This window comes from Serinus canaria, chromosome 2 (genome assembly GCF_022539315.1).
Source record: "Serinus canaria isolate serCan28SL12 chromosome 2, serCan2020, whole genome shotgun sequence".
Taxonomy (NCBI): Eukaryota; Metazoa; Chordata; class Aves; order Passeriformes; family Fringillidae; genus Serinus; species Serinus canaria.
In genome coordinates this window covers 83,612,366-83,629,958 of record NC_066315.1, presented here as the reverse complement: position 1 = coordinate 83,629,958, position 17,593 = coordinate 83,612,366, and the positions used below count along the sequence as shown (strand labels likewise).

General features: G+C 43.6%; 1 long non-coding RNA gene across 1 annotated transcript; it reads right to left on the bottom strand.

Annotated features, from left to right (window-relative positions):
- Nucleotides 1-8,197: 8,197 nt before the first annotated feature.
- On the bottom strand, nucleotides 8,198-17,300 carry LOC127059318 (uncharacterized). The gene is made up of 6 exons (XR_007777010.1): nucleotides 17,145-17,300; nucleotides 16,497-16,697; nucleotides 14,156-15,359; nucleotides 11,616-11,797; nucleotides 11,001-11,199; nucleotides 8,198-9,423 (listed from the first exon to the last, which is right to left on the bottom strand). It is a non-coding gene; the product is annotated as an uncharacterized LOC127059318 (long non-coding RNA).
- Nucleotides 17,301-17,593: the final 293 nt, after the last annotated feature.

Sequence of the window (17,593 nt, the reverse complement as noted above, 5' to 3'; positions counted from 1 at the left end):
AAATAAAAGAAACAGACATAAATGAATATCAAACTCAAGCCTTGGAATGCAGAGCCCTGAATTTTGTTGATTTATGTTCTGCTTATAAATCAGACCCTTAATTTTTTAATTAAAACAGGCGGTCTGTCCTTAAACTTGGTTGCTTTGTTGGAATCAAAATGTCTCGCGATGGGCGGGTTCAGGCACTCAAAACTGCAATTTAAGAAGTTGATGGTGAACAAGGCCCTGGCGAGTCGGATCTGAGGGGACTCCACCTTCACAGTCCCCTTTTGATGTTCTAGAGTCCATTTGAGGCTCTGGTGGGCTCGCTCAACCATGGCTTGCCCTGTCGGGGAGTAAGGGACGCCGGTCTTGAGACTCACTCCCCACTCCTGCAGGAAGCTCCGGAACTCCCTGGAGGTGTACCCCGGCCCGTTGTCCGTTTTGATTTCTCTGGGGATGCCCAACACAGAAAAGGCTAACAACAGATGTTTTTTAACATCTGCGGCCTTTTCTCCTGTGTGTGCAGATGTGTAGACGGCCCCAGAAAAGCTATCAACAGAGACATGCACATATTTAAACTTGCCAAAACAGGGAATGTGTGTGATGTCCATTTGCCAGATTTCACAACTGTTGAGCCCCCTTGGGTTGGCGCCAGCATTGATGGCGGGAAGTTGGAAGGCTTGGCACTGTGGGCATGTGGCCACAATCGCTTTTGCTTGATCTCTCATCAGGTGGAATTGACGGACCAGGCCGGGCGCATTTTGATGGAACCGCTGGTGGCTAAGCTTCACTTGTTGAAAGGCGTCGAGAAGCGGGGCCATCTCAACAGGGGCGTCCAAGGCATCGGCACGCCGATTACCTTCCGCAATGAACCCCGGGAGGTCGGTGTGTGACCTCACATGCATTACATAAAATGGTTGCTCTCGACGGGAGACCAGATCTATCAATCTCGAGAGCAATTTGAAGAGGGCCATGTTGGGAACCTCCTGGAGAACTGCGCTCTCCGCTCTGGACACAACACCGGCTACATATGCTGAATCTGTGATTAAATTGAAGGGCTCAGAAAAATTCTCAAAGGCTCTGACTACAGCAGCCAACTCAGCAATTTGAGGTGATTCTTCAACTATAGCAACATCGGTCTCCCATTGCTGAGTTTGAGGATTCCTCCAAGTCGCCACAGACTTGTGGGATGCTCCGGATGCGTCAGTAAAGACAGTCAAAGCCTTTAAGGGCTTCCGGCTCTGAATTATTTTTAAAGATAATTTAAATTGACCATTTTGATTGAACAATTTGTGGGCCAGTTTATGAATCGAGATTTGTCTGGTGAATGAATCCAGAGCAAATTGGAGAGCTTCGTTCTCCATGAGGAGATGTTCCAACATGGCTTTTGTTAGGTTGCCAGAATTCAATTGGATAGGGATGTGAATGCATGCGAAATAGACTCCGGCCTACTCCCGGATCCGGAAGCGAGCCTTCCGGATCAACTCAGCTACCAACTCTTGTGGCCTTGTCATTCTCTTGGACCTGTGATGGCTGAGGAACACCCACTCTATAATCAAGAGAGGGTCCCTCAAGCCAGGGTCTTGAGATGTCTCTGCTGACTCATCCCATTGAAAAACCAACCCATGGAGGTGTGGCAAATTTCCTAGAATGATGAATTTGAAAGGCAAATCTGGGTTGTACCTGTGTGCTTGTCTCTGTGAGATGGTTTTTTGTACCTTTTTTAAGGCTGTGGCGGCTTCTGGGGTAAGGGTCCTTAGAGAACTAAGTTCTTCTCCCCCTTTCAAAAGATTGAAAAGGGGGGCTAGGTCTTCTGTAGGGATGCCTAGCCAAGGTCTTACCCAATTCAAAGCTCCACACAGCTGTTGGGCATCTGCCAAAGTGGACACTTTAGTGTTAATTGCCAATTTTTGCGGAACAATGGTCCGCTTAGTGATTTCGAGACCAAGGTATTTCCAGGGTGGCATCTTTTGAATTTTACTTTCTTGAAGCTCGAATCCTGCAGAAGTCAACGCATCGGTTGTCAGGGCAAGAGGGTGGGTAAGTGTGTCATCGTCAGGAGCACAAATTAGAATGTCATCGATGTAATGAAGTATGATGGTGTTCTTTGCTGCCGCGTGAACGGGGGACAGCAAGGAAGAGACGTACCGCTGGCAAATCACAGGCGAATTTTTCATGCCTTGTGGCAAGACTCTCCAGTGGTACCTCTTCCCTGGGGCTTCACAGTTGATGGTGGGAACCGTGAAGGCGAAGCGCTGAGCATCGTCTGGGTCAAGGAGAATTTGGAAGAAGCAATCTTTAATGTCTAAAACGGCCAAATTCCAATTTTGGGGGAGCATGGTCGGGGATGGCATCCCTGGTTGGAGAGTGCCCATATCTTCAATAATGTTGTTAATATGGCGGAGGTCGTGGAGGAGTCGCCATTTGTCTTTGTTTGGTTTTTTGATGACAAAGACAGGGGAGTTCCACAGTGACATGGACTCTACGATGTTACCCTTTTTCAGTTGCTCTTCCACGAGCTCCGTGAGCGCCTTTAGTTTTTGTTTATTGAGCGGCCACTGCTCTACCCAAATAGGTTTGTCTGATTTCCAAGTCAATTTGTGGGTAGGGCGCTCTTCAGTGGCCGCTACTGAAAAATTTGAGGAGCTTTGGGGAGGTTAATTGTAGCTCCCCATTGGGTTAAAACATCTCTCCCCCACAGGGGTTCCGCATAATCTAAAACGAATAGGCGAACAGAAGCTAATTGCCCACCTGGCCCCATAATTTGCACCATGCTCTTGGATTGTTTAGCTAATTGGAAGCCCCCTATGCCTTGGATTCGCCCAGCAGTGCTTTGCAATTCCCATTGTGACGGCCATTCCCTCGCGGGGATGATCGTCACATCTGCCCCCGTGTCAAGCATCCCATTTATTTTGGTCATTTGGCCATTTTTTGAGAGTTTGCATGTGAGTCGAGGCTTTTCATGGCTCAAAACTTGAGACCAGTAGGCTTCAAACAAAGGGGGTGAGGTGTTCAGCTCAGGCTCACACTGTTGTGACTCAGGTGGAAAAATTGGGATGGCTTGGGCAATGATTTGGCCCTTGGGCAAGATGACTGGAGGATGCACACAAATAACAGTTATAGCAAATTTGTTAGTGAGTGATGGCAGCACCCCCGGAATGATGGAAATTTCCGGGCGAGTGAATTTTGTGTCTCCCACAACGATACACTTACATCTGCGCTGGTACCAGGTACTTGGTGCCTCGAACTCGACCATGGCAGACGTGTGCAAGGAGTTTGCGATGGTGAGGGTGTGAGCGAGGCACAACCTGAAAGGGAAGGCACACAATGCGGATGTTAGAATTGGCAAAGTCTTGTCAGGTGAAAATGTCGTGTCCGGTGAGTATGGAAAAGTAGAGGTGCGGGATAGGGGTCCCCTCCCTAAATTCCCCCCTTTATTGATGTTACTTCCCGCCATATTTGTATCATTGCGCATGGAGGGGTTGCGCTCATAATTCAGTTTTTTGGCAGTTGTTCATTCCCCTCTGTGGATGCTGCCTGCCTCCTCTTGAATTCGTAAAATTGGTTTCGCAGGGGGCAGTCAGGCATCCAATGGCTTGGATCGCCACACAGGTGGCATTGTCCTTGGCTTGGCTTCCGTCTCTGCGTCGGTGTCTGTTGTGCTGTCATCACGTCACTGCTGAAGTCTGCCGCCTCAGCAAAGGACACCTGATGGGCTGGGGGTCTTGCTCCGGGGTCCTCCCTGAGGATTGATGGGACCTTTCGTTGGCAGACTTCAATCATCTTCTGGATGGTTGGTGGTGGATTGAACGGGAGACTCAAGATTGCAGCTTTGCAGGGTGGGTTAGCGTTAGCATTCGCTAAATTCCACCAGGATTTCAAGTCGAGCGCTCTCCGCCTGGACTTGTTGTTCAATAGCCCTGCGGAGACGCTCAACAAAAAGAATGAATGGTTCCCCAGGCCCCTGGAAAATTTTAGAAAAGGTGGGCTCCTGGGTGATAGGGTGGAGTGCTAGGAAAGCTCGCTCGGCCACCGTTGCACTCTCCCGGAGCGCTAAACGGGGGATGACTCTGGCTTGAACAGCTCCGTCGGCCCAATTCCCAAGACCGACCAGTAGGTCGGTACAAACAACTTCACCACTAGGAGTTGTGGCAGTCTGGGTATTTTCCCACATTGTGGAAGAATATCTCTTATCCCCTTTTTCCATGCCTCTTCCCAAACCAAAAATTCGGTGGGGTTAAGGAGACATGAAAAAAGCGTCCGCAAGTCGGTGGGTACTACATTTGTATCTAATAGAGAGGCCCGGTGGAGTCCCCGGAAGTATTCGCTCTCTCGGGAAAACTCCTTTTGAGCCTTGCACAACTCCTTGATGGTGGAGTGGGGGAATGAGGTCCATTGCGCTCGGGTGGGCCCATCACGATCTCTCTGGTAAGAGACTGGAGCTGCAGTTATTAAAGATGGCACAGTAAAATTCGAATCATCTTGATCTCCACTCCCGGAAGTCGGGGCGTGGGAACTGGGAGGCGGCGCATAGGAACCCGGAAGCCCAGGGGAGGGGCCAGGTGTGGGAACCAGGGCAGAGTAGGAGGTGGAGCTGATGGAGTTGGCTCCGCCGGAGGGGCGTGTGCAAAAGGCGGAGCTTCGGAAGGAGGAGGGAAAAGGGGCGTGTAGGCTTAGGGATGCAAAATAGGGAGAACATTATAAGGTGGGGAGAACAACACCAACGGGGAAAACAATAAAAATGGAAACTGAAACCACACCACAACAAAGCAGCACTCTCAACAGGAGATTCCATCAAAGGAATTAAAACTGAAGGAAAAAAAAAAATTTGGGAAATTTCGTGACTATGAGAAAGTGGTCTGGGAGGAAATGATGTGTAGTGCCAAGGATAAAAAGAGGCCAGAACAAACCTCAGAGCTGTTGCAAAAGCAGGAGAAAAATCACGGAGGCAGACAAAAATTGGAGGGGAAAATATGAGGGACAGGGCAGGGATACATTAAAAAATGAAGAAAAAAAAAGAAAAATTTTGGTCAAAATGAATGCCATCAAAAGGCATGGCATGCCATCCAGTGCAGGGAAACGCACGACATACCTCTAGTTTTGCAAAATTGATCCCCGCTGAAGACCAAAACAAATAAGAAGGACTAAGGAGCACTCTGAAATGGAGTTTCCATCAAAGGAATTGAAACTGAAGGAAAAAAAAAAAAATTTGGGAAATTTTGTGACTATGAGAAAGCGGTCTGGACAGGAATGATGTGTAGTGCCAAGGACCACAAGAGGCCAGAACAAACCTCAGAGCTGTTGCAAAAGCAGGAGAAAAATCAAGGAGGCAGACACAATATGGAGGGGAAGATATGAGGGACAAGGCAGGGATACATTAAAAAATGAAGAAAAAATAAAGAAAATTTTGGTCAAAGTCAAAACCATCAAAAGGCATGGCATGCCATCCAGTGTAGGTACATTCATGACATACCTCTAGGCTTGCAAAATTGATCCCCGCTGAAGGCCAAAACAAATAAGGACTAAGGAGCACTCTGAAATGGAGTTTCCATCAAAGGAATTGAAACTGAAGGAAAAAAAAAAAAAAATTGGGAAATTTTGTGACTATGAGAAAGTGGTCTGGGTGGAAATGATGTGTAGTGCCAAGGAACAAAAAAGGTCTGAACAAACCTGAGAGCTTTTGCAAAAGCATAGGAAAAATCAAGGAGGCAGACACAAATTGGAGGGGAAAATATGAGGGCTGTGGTGTTGATTCTTAAAAAAATGAAGAAAAAAAAAAAAATCTCCGCCAAAATCAAAGCCATCAAAAGGCATGGCATGCCATCCAGTGTTGGTACGTTCATGACATACCTCTAGGCTTGCAAAATTGATGCATGCTGAAGGCCAAAACAAATAAGGACTAAGGACCAGTCTGAAATGGAGATTCCATCAAAAGAATTGAAACTGAAGGAAAAAAAAAAAAAATTTGGGAAATTTTGTGACTACGAGAAAGTGGTCTGGGCAGGAATGATGTGTAGTGCCAAGGACCACAAGAGGCCAGAACAAACCTCAGAGCTGTTGCAAAAGCAGGGGAAAAATCAAGGAGGCAGACACAATATGGAGGGGAAGATATGAGGGACATGGCAGGGATACATTAAAAAATGAAGAAAAAATAAAGAAAAATTTTGGTCAAAGTCAAAACCATCAATCTGCATGGCATGCCATCCAGAGGAGGGATTTGCATCAAAGCTTCACCCTTGGTCCTATTGATTCGCAAGATTCGTTTCCCGTCCCGAAAGGAAATGAAATTCCTTTCGGGACGGAAACGAAATCTTGCGACCCTGCAAGAAAGGCTCAGAACACTCCAGAAAGAAGATATGACCTAAAGAATGCAATTGAAAAAAAACCCCAAAAATCCAGAAAATGGGGAGATGTAATGACTACAAGAAAGTGGTCTGGGCAGGAATGATGTGTAGTGCCAGTGACCAAAAGAGGCCAGAACAAACCTCAGAGCTGTTGCAAAAGCAGGGGAAAAATCAAGGACGCAGACACAATATGGAGGGGAAGATATGAGGGACATGGCAGAGATACATTAAAAAATGTGGAAAAAAAAAGAGAAATTTTGGTCAAAATGAAAACCATCATTCTGCATGGCATGCCATCCAGAGGAGGGATTTGCACCAAAGCTTCACCCCTTGGTTCCTATTGAATTCGCAGATTCGTTCCCGTCCCGAAGGAAATTCATTTCCTTCGGGACGGGAAACGAAATCTTGCGACCCTGCAAAGAAGGCTCAGAAACACTCCAGAAAGAGATGTGATCTAAAGAATGCAATTGAAAAAAACCCCAAAATCCAGAAAATTGGGAGATGTAATGACTATGAGAAAGTGGTCCGGGCGGGAATGATGTGTAGTGCCAGTGACCAAAAGAGGCCAGAACAAACCTCAGAGCTGTTGCAAAAGCAGGGGAAAAATCAAGGAGGCAGACACAATATGGAGGGGAAGATATGAGGGACATGGCAGAGATACATTAAAAAATGTGGAAAAAAAAGAAAAATTTTGGTCAAAATCAAAGCCATCAAAAGGCATGGCATGCCATCCAGTGCAGGGAAACGCATGACATACCTCTAGGCTTGCAAAATTGATCCCCGCTGAAGGCCAAAAAAAATAGGAAGGACTAAGGAGCACCCTGAAACGGAGATTTCATCAAAGGAATAGAAACTGAAGGAAAAAAAAAAAAAAATTTGGGAAATTTTGTGACTATGAGAAAGTGGTCCGTGCAGGAATGATGTGTAGTGCCAAGGACCAAAAGAGGCCAGAACAAACCTCAGAGCTGTTGCAAAAGCAGGAGAAAAATCAAGGAGGCAGACACAAATTGCAGAAGAAAATATGGGGGCTGTGGCGTGGATTCTTAAAAAAATGAAGAAAAAAAAAAAATCTCGGCCAAAATCAAAGCCATCAAAAGGCATGGCATGCCATCCAGTGTGGGTACATTCATGACATACCTCTAGGCTTGCAAAATTGATGCATGCTGAAGGCCAAAACAAATAAGAAGGACTAAGGAGCACTCTGAAATGGAGTTTCCATCAAAGGAATTGAAACTGAAGGAAAAAAAAAAAAAATTTGGGAAATTTTGTGACTATGAGAAAGTGGTCTGGGTGGAAATGATGTGTATTGCCAAAGACCAAAAGAGGCCAGAACAAACCTCAGAGCTGTTGCAAAAGCAGGGGGAAAATCACGAGGGCAGACACAAATTGGAGGGGAAAATATGAGGGTTGTGGCGTGGATTCTTAAAAAAATGAAGAAAAAAAAAATCTCGGCCAAAATCAAAGCCATGAAAAGGCATGGCATGCCATCCAGTGTTGGTACGTTCATGACATACCTCTAGGCTTGCAAAATTGATGCATGCTGAAGGCCAAAACAAATAAGAAGGACTAAGAACCAGTCTGAAATGGAGATTCCATCAAAAGAATTGAAACTGAAGGAAAAAAAAAAAAAATTTGGGAAATTTTGTGACTATGAGAAAGTGGTCTGGGCAGGAATGATGTGTAGTGCCAAGGACCACAAGAGGCCAGAACAAACCTCAGAGCTGTTGCAAAAGCAGGGGAAAAATCAAGGACGCAGAAACAATATGGAGGGGAAGATATGAGGGACATGGCAGGGATACATTAAAAAATGAAGAAAAAATAAAGAAAATTTTGGTCAAAGTCAAAACCATCAATCTGCATGGCATGCCATCCAGAGGAGGGATTTGCACCAAAGCTTCACCCCTTGGTTCCTATTGAATTCGCAAGATTTCGTTTCCCGTCCCGAAAGGAAATTTCATTTCCTTTCGGGACGGGAAACGAAATCTTGCGACCCTGCAAAGAAAGGCTCAGAAACACTCCAGAAAGAAGATATGATCTAAAGAAATGCAATTGAAAAAACCCCCAATAATCCAGAAAATGGGGAGATGTAATGACTACGAGAAAGTGGTCTGGGCAGGAATGATGTGTAGTGCCAAGGACCAAAAGAGGCCAGAACAAACCTCAGAGCTGTTGCAAAAGCAGGGGAAAAATCAAGGAGGCAGACACAATATGGAGGGGAAGATATGAGGGACATGGCAGGGATACATTAAAAAATGAAGAAAAAAAAAGAAAAATTTTGGTCAAAGTCAAAACCATCAAAAGGCATGGCATGCCATCCAGTGCAGGGAAACGCATGACATACCTCTAGTCTTGCAAAATTGATCCCCGCTGAAGGCCAAAACAAATAAGAAGGACTAAGGAGCACTCTGAAATGGAGTTTCCATCAAAGGAATTGAAACTGAAGGAAAAAAAAAAAAAATTGGGAAATTTTGTGACTATGAGAAAGTGGTCTGGGTGGAAATGATGTGTAGTGCCAAGGACCAAAAGAGGCCAGAACAAACCTCAGAGCTGTTGCAAAAGCAGGGGAAAAATCAAGGAGGCAGACACAATATGGAGGGGAAGATATGAGGGACATGGCAGGGATACATTAAAAAATGAAGAAAAAAAAGAAAAATTTTGGTCAAAATGAAAGCCATCAAAAGGCATGGCATGCCATCCATTGCAGGGAAACGCATGACATACCTCTAGTCTTGCAAAATTGATCCCCGCTGAAGGCCAAAACAAATAAGAAGGACTAAGGAGCACCCTGAAATGGAGATTCCATCAAAGGAATTGAAACTGAAGGAAAAAAAAAAAAATTTGGGAAATTTTGTGACTATGAGAAAGTGGTCTGGGTGGAAATGATGTGTAGTGCCAAGGACCAAAAGAGGCCAGAACAAACCTCAGAGCTGTTGCAAAAGCAGGGGAAAAATCAAGGAGGCAGACACAAATTGGAGGGGAAAATATGAGGGCTGTGGTGTGGATTCTTAAAAAAATGAAGAAAAAAAAAATCTCGGCCAAAATGAAAGCCATCAAAAGGCATGGCATGCCATCCAGTGCAGGGAAACGCATGACATACCTCTAGGCTTGCAAAATTGATCCCCGCTGAAGCCCAAAACAAATAGGAAGGACTAAGGAGCACCCTGAAATGGAGATTTCATCAAAGGAATAGAAACTGAAGGAAAAAAAAAAAAAATTTGGGAAATTTTGTGACTATGAGAAAGTGGTCTGGGCAGGAATGATGTGTAGTGCCAATGACCAAAAGAGGCCTGAACAAACCTCAGAGCTGTTGCAAAAGCAGGGGAAAAATCAAGGAGGCAGACACAATATGGAGGGGAAGATATGAGGGACATGGCAGAGATACATTAAAAAATGAAGAAAAAAAAAGAAAAATTTTGGTCAAAGTCAAAACCATCAATCTGCATGGCATGCCATCCAGAGGAGGGATTTGCACCAAAGCTTCACCCCTTCGTTCCTATTGAATTCGCAAGATTTCGTTTCCCGTCCCGAAAGGAAATGAATTTTTCGGGACGGGAAACGAATTCTTGCGACTCTGCAAAGAAAGGCTCAGAAACACTCCAGAAAGAAGATATGATCTAAAGAAATGCAATTGAAAAAAACCCCCAAAAATCCAGAAAATGGGGAGATGTAATGACTACGAGAAAGTGGTCTGGGCAGGAATGATGCGTAGTGCCAAGGACCAAAAGAGGCCAGAACAAACCTCAGAGCTGTTGCAAAAGCAGGGGAAAAATCAAGGAGGCAGACACAAATTGGAGGGGAAAATATGAGGGCTGTGGTGTGGATTCTTAAAAAAATGAAGAAATAAAAAGAAAAATTTTGGTCAAAGTCAACACCATCAAAAGGCATGGCATGCCATCCAGTGTTGGTACATTCATGACATACCTCTAGGCTTGCAAAATTGATGCATGCTGAAGGCCAAAACAAATAGGAAGGACTAAGGAGCACCCTGAAATGGAGATTTCATCAAAGGAATTGAAACTGAAGGAAAAAAAAAAAAAATTTGGGAAATTTTGTGACTATGAGAAAGTGGTCCGGGCGGGAATGATGTGTAGTTCCAAGGACCAAAAGAGGCCAGAACAAACCTCAGAGCTGTTGCAAAAGCAGGAAAAAAATCACGAGGGCAGACACAAATTGGAGGGGAAAATATGAGGGTTGTGGCGTGGATTCTTAAAAAAATGAAGAAAAAAAAAATCTCGGCCAAAATGAAAGCCATCAAAAGGCATGGCATGCCATCCAGTGCAGGGAAACGCATGACATACCTCTAGTCTTGCAAAATTGATCCCCGCTGAAGGCCAAAACAAATAAGAAGGACTAAGGAGCACTCTGAAATGGAGATTCCATCAAAGGAATTGAAACTGAAGGAAAAAAAAAAAAATTTGGGAAATTTTGTGACTATGAGAAAGTGGTCCGGGCGGGAATGATGTGTAGTGCCAAGGACCAAAAGAGGCCAGAACAAACCTCAGAGCTGTTGCAAAAGCAGGAAAAAAATCACGAGGGCAGACACAAATTGGAGGGGAAAATATGAGGGTTGTGGCGTGGATTCTTAAAAAAATGAAGAAAAAAAAAATCTCGGCTAAAATGAAAGCCATCAAAAGGCATGGCATGCCATCCAGTGTGGGTACATTCATGACATACCTCTAGGCTTGCAAAATTGATCCCCCCTGAAGGCCAAAACAAATAAGAAGGACTAAGGAGCACTCTGAAATGGAGATTCCATCAAAGGATTTGAAACTGAAGGAAAAAAAAAAAAATTTGGGAAGATTTGTGACTATGAGAAAGTGGTCTGGGCAGGAATGATGTGTAGTGTCAAGGACCAAAAGAGGCCAGAACAAACCTCAGAGCTGTTGCAAAAGCAGGGTAAAAAACACGGAGGCAGACACAATATGGAGGGGAAGATATGAGGGACATGGCAGGGATACATTAAAAAATGAAGAAAAAAAAAGAAAAATTTTGGTCAAAGTCAAAACCATCATTCTGCATGGCATGCCATCCAGAGGAGGGATTTGCACCAAAGCTACACCCCTTGGTTCCTACTGAATTCGCAAGATTTCGTTTCCCGTCCCGAAAGGAAATCTTGCGACCCTGCAAAGAAAGGCTCAGAAACACTCCAGAAAGAAGATATGATCTAAAGAAATGCAATTGAAAAAAACCCCCAAAAATCCAGAAAATGGGGAGATGTAATGACTACGAGAAAGTGGTCTGGGCAGGAATGATGTGTAGTGCCAAGGACCAAAAGAGGCCTGAACAAACCTCAGAGCTGTTGCAAAAGCAGGGGAAAAATCAAGGAGGCAGACACAATATGGAGGGGAAGATATGAGGGACATGGCAGGGATACATTAAAAAATGAAGAAAAAAAAAGAAAAATTTTGGTCAAAATGAAAGCCATCAAAAGGCATGGCATGCCATCCAGTGCCGGGAAACGCATGACATACCTCTAGTCTTGCAAAATTGATCCCCCCTGAAGGCCAAAACAAATAAGAAGGACTAAGGAGCACTCTGAAATGGAGTTTCCATCAAAGGAATTGAAACTGAAGGAAAAAAAAAAAAAATTTGGGAAATTTTGTGACTATGAGAAAGTGGTCTGGGCAGGAATGATATGTAGTGTCAAGGACCAAAAGAGGCCTGAACAAACCTCAGAGCTGTTGCAAAAGCAGGAGAAAAATCACGAGGGCAGACACAAATTGGAGGGGAAAATATGAGGGTTGTGGCGTGGATTCTTAAAAAAATGAAGAAAAAAAAAATCTCGGCCAAAATGAAAGCCATCAAAAGGCATGGCATGCCATCCAGTGTAGGTACATTCATGACATACCTCTAGTCTTGCAAAATTGATCCCCCCTGAAGGCCAAAACAAATAAGAAGGACTAAGGAGCACTCTGAAATGGAGATTCCATCAAAGGAATTGAAACTGAAGGAAAAAAAAAAAAAATTTGGGAAATTTTGTGACTATGAGAAAGTGGTCTGGGCAGGAATGATGTGTAGTGCCAAGGACCAAAAGAGGCCAGAACAAACCTCAGAGCTGTTGCAAAAGCAGGGGAAAAATCAAGGAGGCAGACACAATATGGAGGGGAAGATATGAGGGACATGGCAGGGATACATTAAAAAATGAAGAAAAAAAGAAAAAAATTTTGGTCAAAGTCAAAACCATCATTCTGCATGGCATGCCATCCAGAGGAGGGATTGCACCAAGCTTCACCCTTGGTTCCTATTGAATTCGCAAGATTTCGTTTCCCGTCCCGAAAGGAAATTTCATTTCCTTCGGGACGGGAAACGAAATCTTGCGACCCTGCAAAGAAAGGCTCAGAAACACTCCAGAAAGAAGATATGATCTAAAGAAATGCAAGTGAAAAAAACCCCCAAAAATCCAGAAAATAGCTAGATGTAATGACTATGAGAAAGTGGTCTGGGCAGGAATGATGTGTAGTGCCAAGGACCAAAAGAGGCCAGAACAAACCTCAGAGCTGTTGCAAAAGCAGGGGAAAAATCAAGGAGGCAGACACAATATGGAGGGGAAGATATGAGGGACATGGCAGGGATACATTAAAAAATGAAGAAAAAAAAGAAAAATTTGGTCAAAGTCAAAACCATCAAAAGGCATGGCATGCCATCCAGTGTAGGTACATTCATGACATACCTCTAGGCTTGCAAAATTGATCCCCGCTGAAGGCCAAAAAAATTAAGAAGGACTAAGGAGCACTCTGAAATGGAGTTTCCATCAAAGGAATTGAAACTGAAGGAAAAAAATAAAAAATTTGGGAAATTTTGTGACTATGAGAAAGTGGTCTGGGCAGGAAATGATGTGTAGTGCCAAGGACCAAAAGAGGCCAGAACAAACCTCAGAGCTGTTGCAAAAGCAGGGGAAAAATCAAGGAGGCAGACACAAATTGGAGGGGAAAATATGAGGGCTGTGGTGTGGATTCTTAAAAAAATGAAGAAAAAAAAAATCTCGGCCAAAATGAAGCCATCAAAAGGCATGGCATGCCATCCAGTGCAGGGAAACGCATGACATACCTCTAGGCTTGCAAAATTGATCCCCGCTGAAGGCCAAAACAAATAAGGACTAAGGAGCACTCTGAAATGGAGTTTCCATCAAAGGAATTGAAACTGAAGGAAAAAAAAAAAAATTGGGAAATTTTGTGACTATGAGAAAGTGGTCTGGGCAGGAATGATGTGTAGTGTCAAGGACCAAAAGAGGCCAGAACAAACCTCAGAGCTGTTGCAAAAGCAGGGGAAAAATCAAGGAGGCAGACACAATATGGAGGGGAAGATATGAGGGACATGGCAGGGATACATTAAAAAATGAAGAAAAAAAAAAAAAATTTTGGTCAAAGTCAAAACCATCATTCTGCATGGCGTGCCATCCAGAAGAGGGATTTGCACCAAAGCTTCACCCCTTGGTTCCTATTGAATTCGCAAGATTTCGTTTCCGAAATCTTGCGACCCTGCAAAGAAAGGCTCAGAAACACTCCAGAAAGAAGATATAATCTAAAGAAATGCAATTGAAAAAAACCCCCAAAAATCCAGAAAATGGGGAGATGTAATGACTACGAGAAAGTGGTCTGGGCAGGAATGATGTGTAGTGTCAAGGACCAAAAGAGGCCTGAACAAACCTCAGAGCTGTTGCAAAAGCAGGGGAAAAATCAAGGAGGCAGATACAATATGGAGGGGAAGATATGAGGGACATGGCAGAGATACATTAAAAAATGAAGAAAAAAAAAAGAAAAATTTTGGTCAAAATCAAAGCCATCAAAAGGCATGGCATGCCATCCAGTGCAGGGAAACGCATGACATACCTCTAGTCTTGCAAAATTGATCCCCGCTGAAGGCCAAAACAAATAAGAAGGACTAAGGAGCACTCTGAAATGGAGTTTCCATCAAAGGAATTGAAACTGAAGGAAAAAAAAAAAAAATTTGGGAAATTTTGTGACTATGAGAAAGTGGTCTGGGTGGAAATGATGTGTATTGCCAAAGACCAAAAGAGGCCAGAACAAACCTCAGAGCTGTTGCAAAAGCAGGAAAAAAATCACGAGGGCAGACACAAATTGGAGGGGAAAATATGAGGGTTGTGGCGTGGATTCTTAAAAAAATGAAGAAAAAAAAAATCTCGGCCAAAATCAAAGCCATCAAAAGGCATGGCATGCCATCCAGTGTGGGTACATTCATGACATACCTCTAGGCTTGCAAAATTGATCCCCCTTGAAGGCCAAAACAAATAAGAAGGACTAAGGAGCACTCTGAAATGGAGATTCCATCAAAGGAATTGAAACTGAAGGAAAAAAAAAAAAATTTGGGAAATTTTGTGACTATGAGAAAGTGGTCTGGGCAGGAATGATGTGTAGTGTCAAGGACCAAAAGAGGCCTGAACAAACCTCAGAGCTGTTGCAAAAGCAGGGGAAAAATCAAGGAGGCAGACACAATATGGAGGGGAAGATATGAGGGACATGGCAGGGATACATTAAAAAATGAACAAAAAAAAAGAAAAATTTTGGTCAAAGTCAAAATCATCATTCTGCATGGCATGCCATCCAGAGGAGGGATTTGCACCAAAGCTTCACCCCTTGGTTCCTATTGAATTCGCAAGATTTCGTTTCCCGTCCCGAAAGGAAATTTCATTTCCTTTCGGGACGGGAAACGAAATCTTGCGACCCTGCAAAGAAAGGCTCAGAAACACTCCAGAAAGAAGATATGATCTAAAGAAATGCAATTGAAAAAAACCCCCAAAAATCCAGAAAATGGGGAGATGTAATGACTATGAGAAAGTGGTCTGGGCAGGAATGATGTGTAGTGCCAAGGACCAAAAGAGGCCTGAACAAACCTCAGAGCTGTTGCAAAAGCAGGGGAAAAATCAAGGAGGCAGACACAATATGGAGGGGAAGATATGAGGGACATGGCAGGGATACATTAAAAAATGAAGAAAAAAAAATAAAAATTTTGGTCAAAGTCAAAACCATCAAAAGGCATGGCATGCCATCCAGTGCAGGGAAACGCATGACATACCTCTAGTCTTGCAAAATTGATCCCCGCTGAAGGCCAAAACAAATAAGAAGGACTAAGGAGCACTCTGAAATGGAGTTTCCATCAAAGGAATTGAAACTGAAGGAAAAAAAAAAAAAAATTTGGGAAATTTTGTGACTATGAGAAAGCGGTCTGGACAGGAATGATGTGTAGTGCCAAGGACCAAAAGAGGCCAGAACAAACCTCAGAGCTGTTGCAAAAGCAGGGGAAAAATCACGGAGGCAGACACAAATTGGAGGGGAAAATATGAGGGCTGTGGCGTTGATTCTTAAAAAAATGAAGAAAAAAAAAAAATCTCGTCCAAAATCAAAGCCATCAAAAGGCATGGCATGCCATCCAGTGTGGGTACATTCATGACATACCTCTAGGCTTGCAAAATTGATCCCCGCTGAAGGCCAAAACAAATAAGAAGGACTAAGGAGCACTCTTAAATGGAGATTCCATCAAAGGAATTGAAACTGAAGGAAAAAAAAAAAAAAATTTGGGAAATTTTGTGACTATGAGAAAGTGGTCTGGGCAGGAATGATGTGTAGTGTCAAGGACCAAAAGAGGCCAGAACAAACCTCAGAGCTGTTGCAAAAGCAGGGGAAAAATCAAGGAGGCAGACACAAATTGGAGGGGAAAATATGAGGGCTGTGGCGTGGATTCTTAAAAAAATGAAGAAAAAAAAAATCTCGGCCAAAATGAAAGCCATCAAAAGGCATGGCATGCCATCCAGTGCAGGGAAACGCATGACTTACCTCTAGGCTTGCAAAATTGATCCCCGCTGAAGGCCAAAACAAATAAGAAGGACTAAGGAGCACCCTTAAATGGAGATTCCATCAAAGGAATAGAAACTGAAGGAAAAAAAGAAAAAATTTGGGAAATTTTGTGACTATGAGAAAGTGGTCTGGGTGGAAATGATGTGTAGTGCCAAAGACCAAAAGAGGCCAGAACAAACCTCAGAGCTGTTGCAAAAGCAGGAGAAAAATCACGGAGGCAGACACAATATGGAGGGGAAAATATGAGGGCTGTGGCGTGGATTCTTAAAAAAATGAAGAAAAAAAAAAAATCTCATCCAAACTCAAAGCCATCAAAAGGCATGGCATGCCATCCAGTGTGGGTACATTCATGACATACCTCTAGGCTTGCAAAATTGATCCCCGCTGAAGGCCAAAACAAATAAGAAGGACTAAGGAGCACTCTGAAATGGAGATTCCATCAAAGGAATTGAAACTGAAGGAAAAAAAAAAAAAAATTTGGGAAATTTTGTGACTATGAGAAAGTGGTCTGGGCAGGAATGATGTGTAGTGCCAAGGACCAAAAGAGGCCAGAACAAACCTCAGAGCTGTTGCAAAAGCAGGGGAAAAATCAAGGACGCAGAAACAATATGGAGGGGAAAATATGAGGGACATGGCAGGGATACATTAAAAAATGAAGAAAAAATAAAGAAAAATTTTGGTCAAAGTCAAAACCATCAATCTGCATGGCATGCCATCCAGAGGAGGGATTTGCACCAAAGCTTCACCCCTTGGTTCCTATTGATTTCGCAAGATTTCGTTTCCCGTCCCGAAAGGAAATTTCATTTCCTTTCGGGACGGGAAACGAAATCTTGCGACCCTGCAAAGAAAGGCTCAGAAACACTCCAGAAAGAAGATATGATCTAAAGAAATGCAAGTGAAAAAAACCCCCAAAAATCCAGAAAATGGCTAGATGTAATGACTATGAGAAAGTGGTCTGGGCGGGAATGATGTGTAGTGCCAAGGACCAAAAGAGGTCTGAACAAACCTCAGAGCTGTTGCAAAAGCAGGGGAAAAATCAAGGAGGCAGACACAATATGGAGGGGAAGATATGAGGGACATGGCAGGGATACATTAAAAAATGAAGAAAAAAAAGAAAAATTTTGGTCAAAGTCAAAGCCATCAAAAGGCATGGCATGCCATCCAGTGTAGGTACATTCATGACATACCTCTAGGCTTGCAAAATTGATCCCCGCTGAAGGCCAAAACAAATAAGAAGGACTAAGGAGCACTCTGAAATGGAGATTCCATCAAAGGAATTGAAACTGAAGGAAAAAAAAAAAAATTTGGGAAATTTTGTGACTATGAGAAAGTGGTCTGGGTGGAATGATGTGTATTGCCAAGGACCAAAAGAGGCCTGAACAAACCTCAGAGCTGTTGCAAAAGCAGGAGAAAAATCACGAGGGCAGACACAAATTAGAGGGGAAAATATGAGGG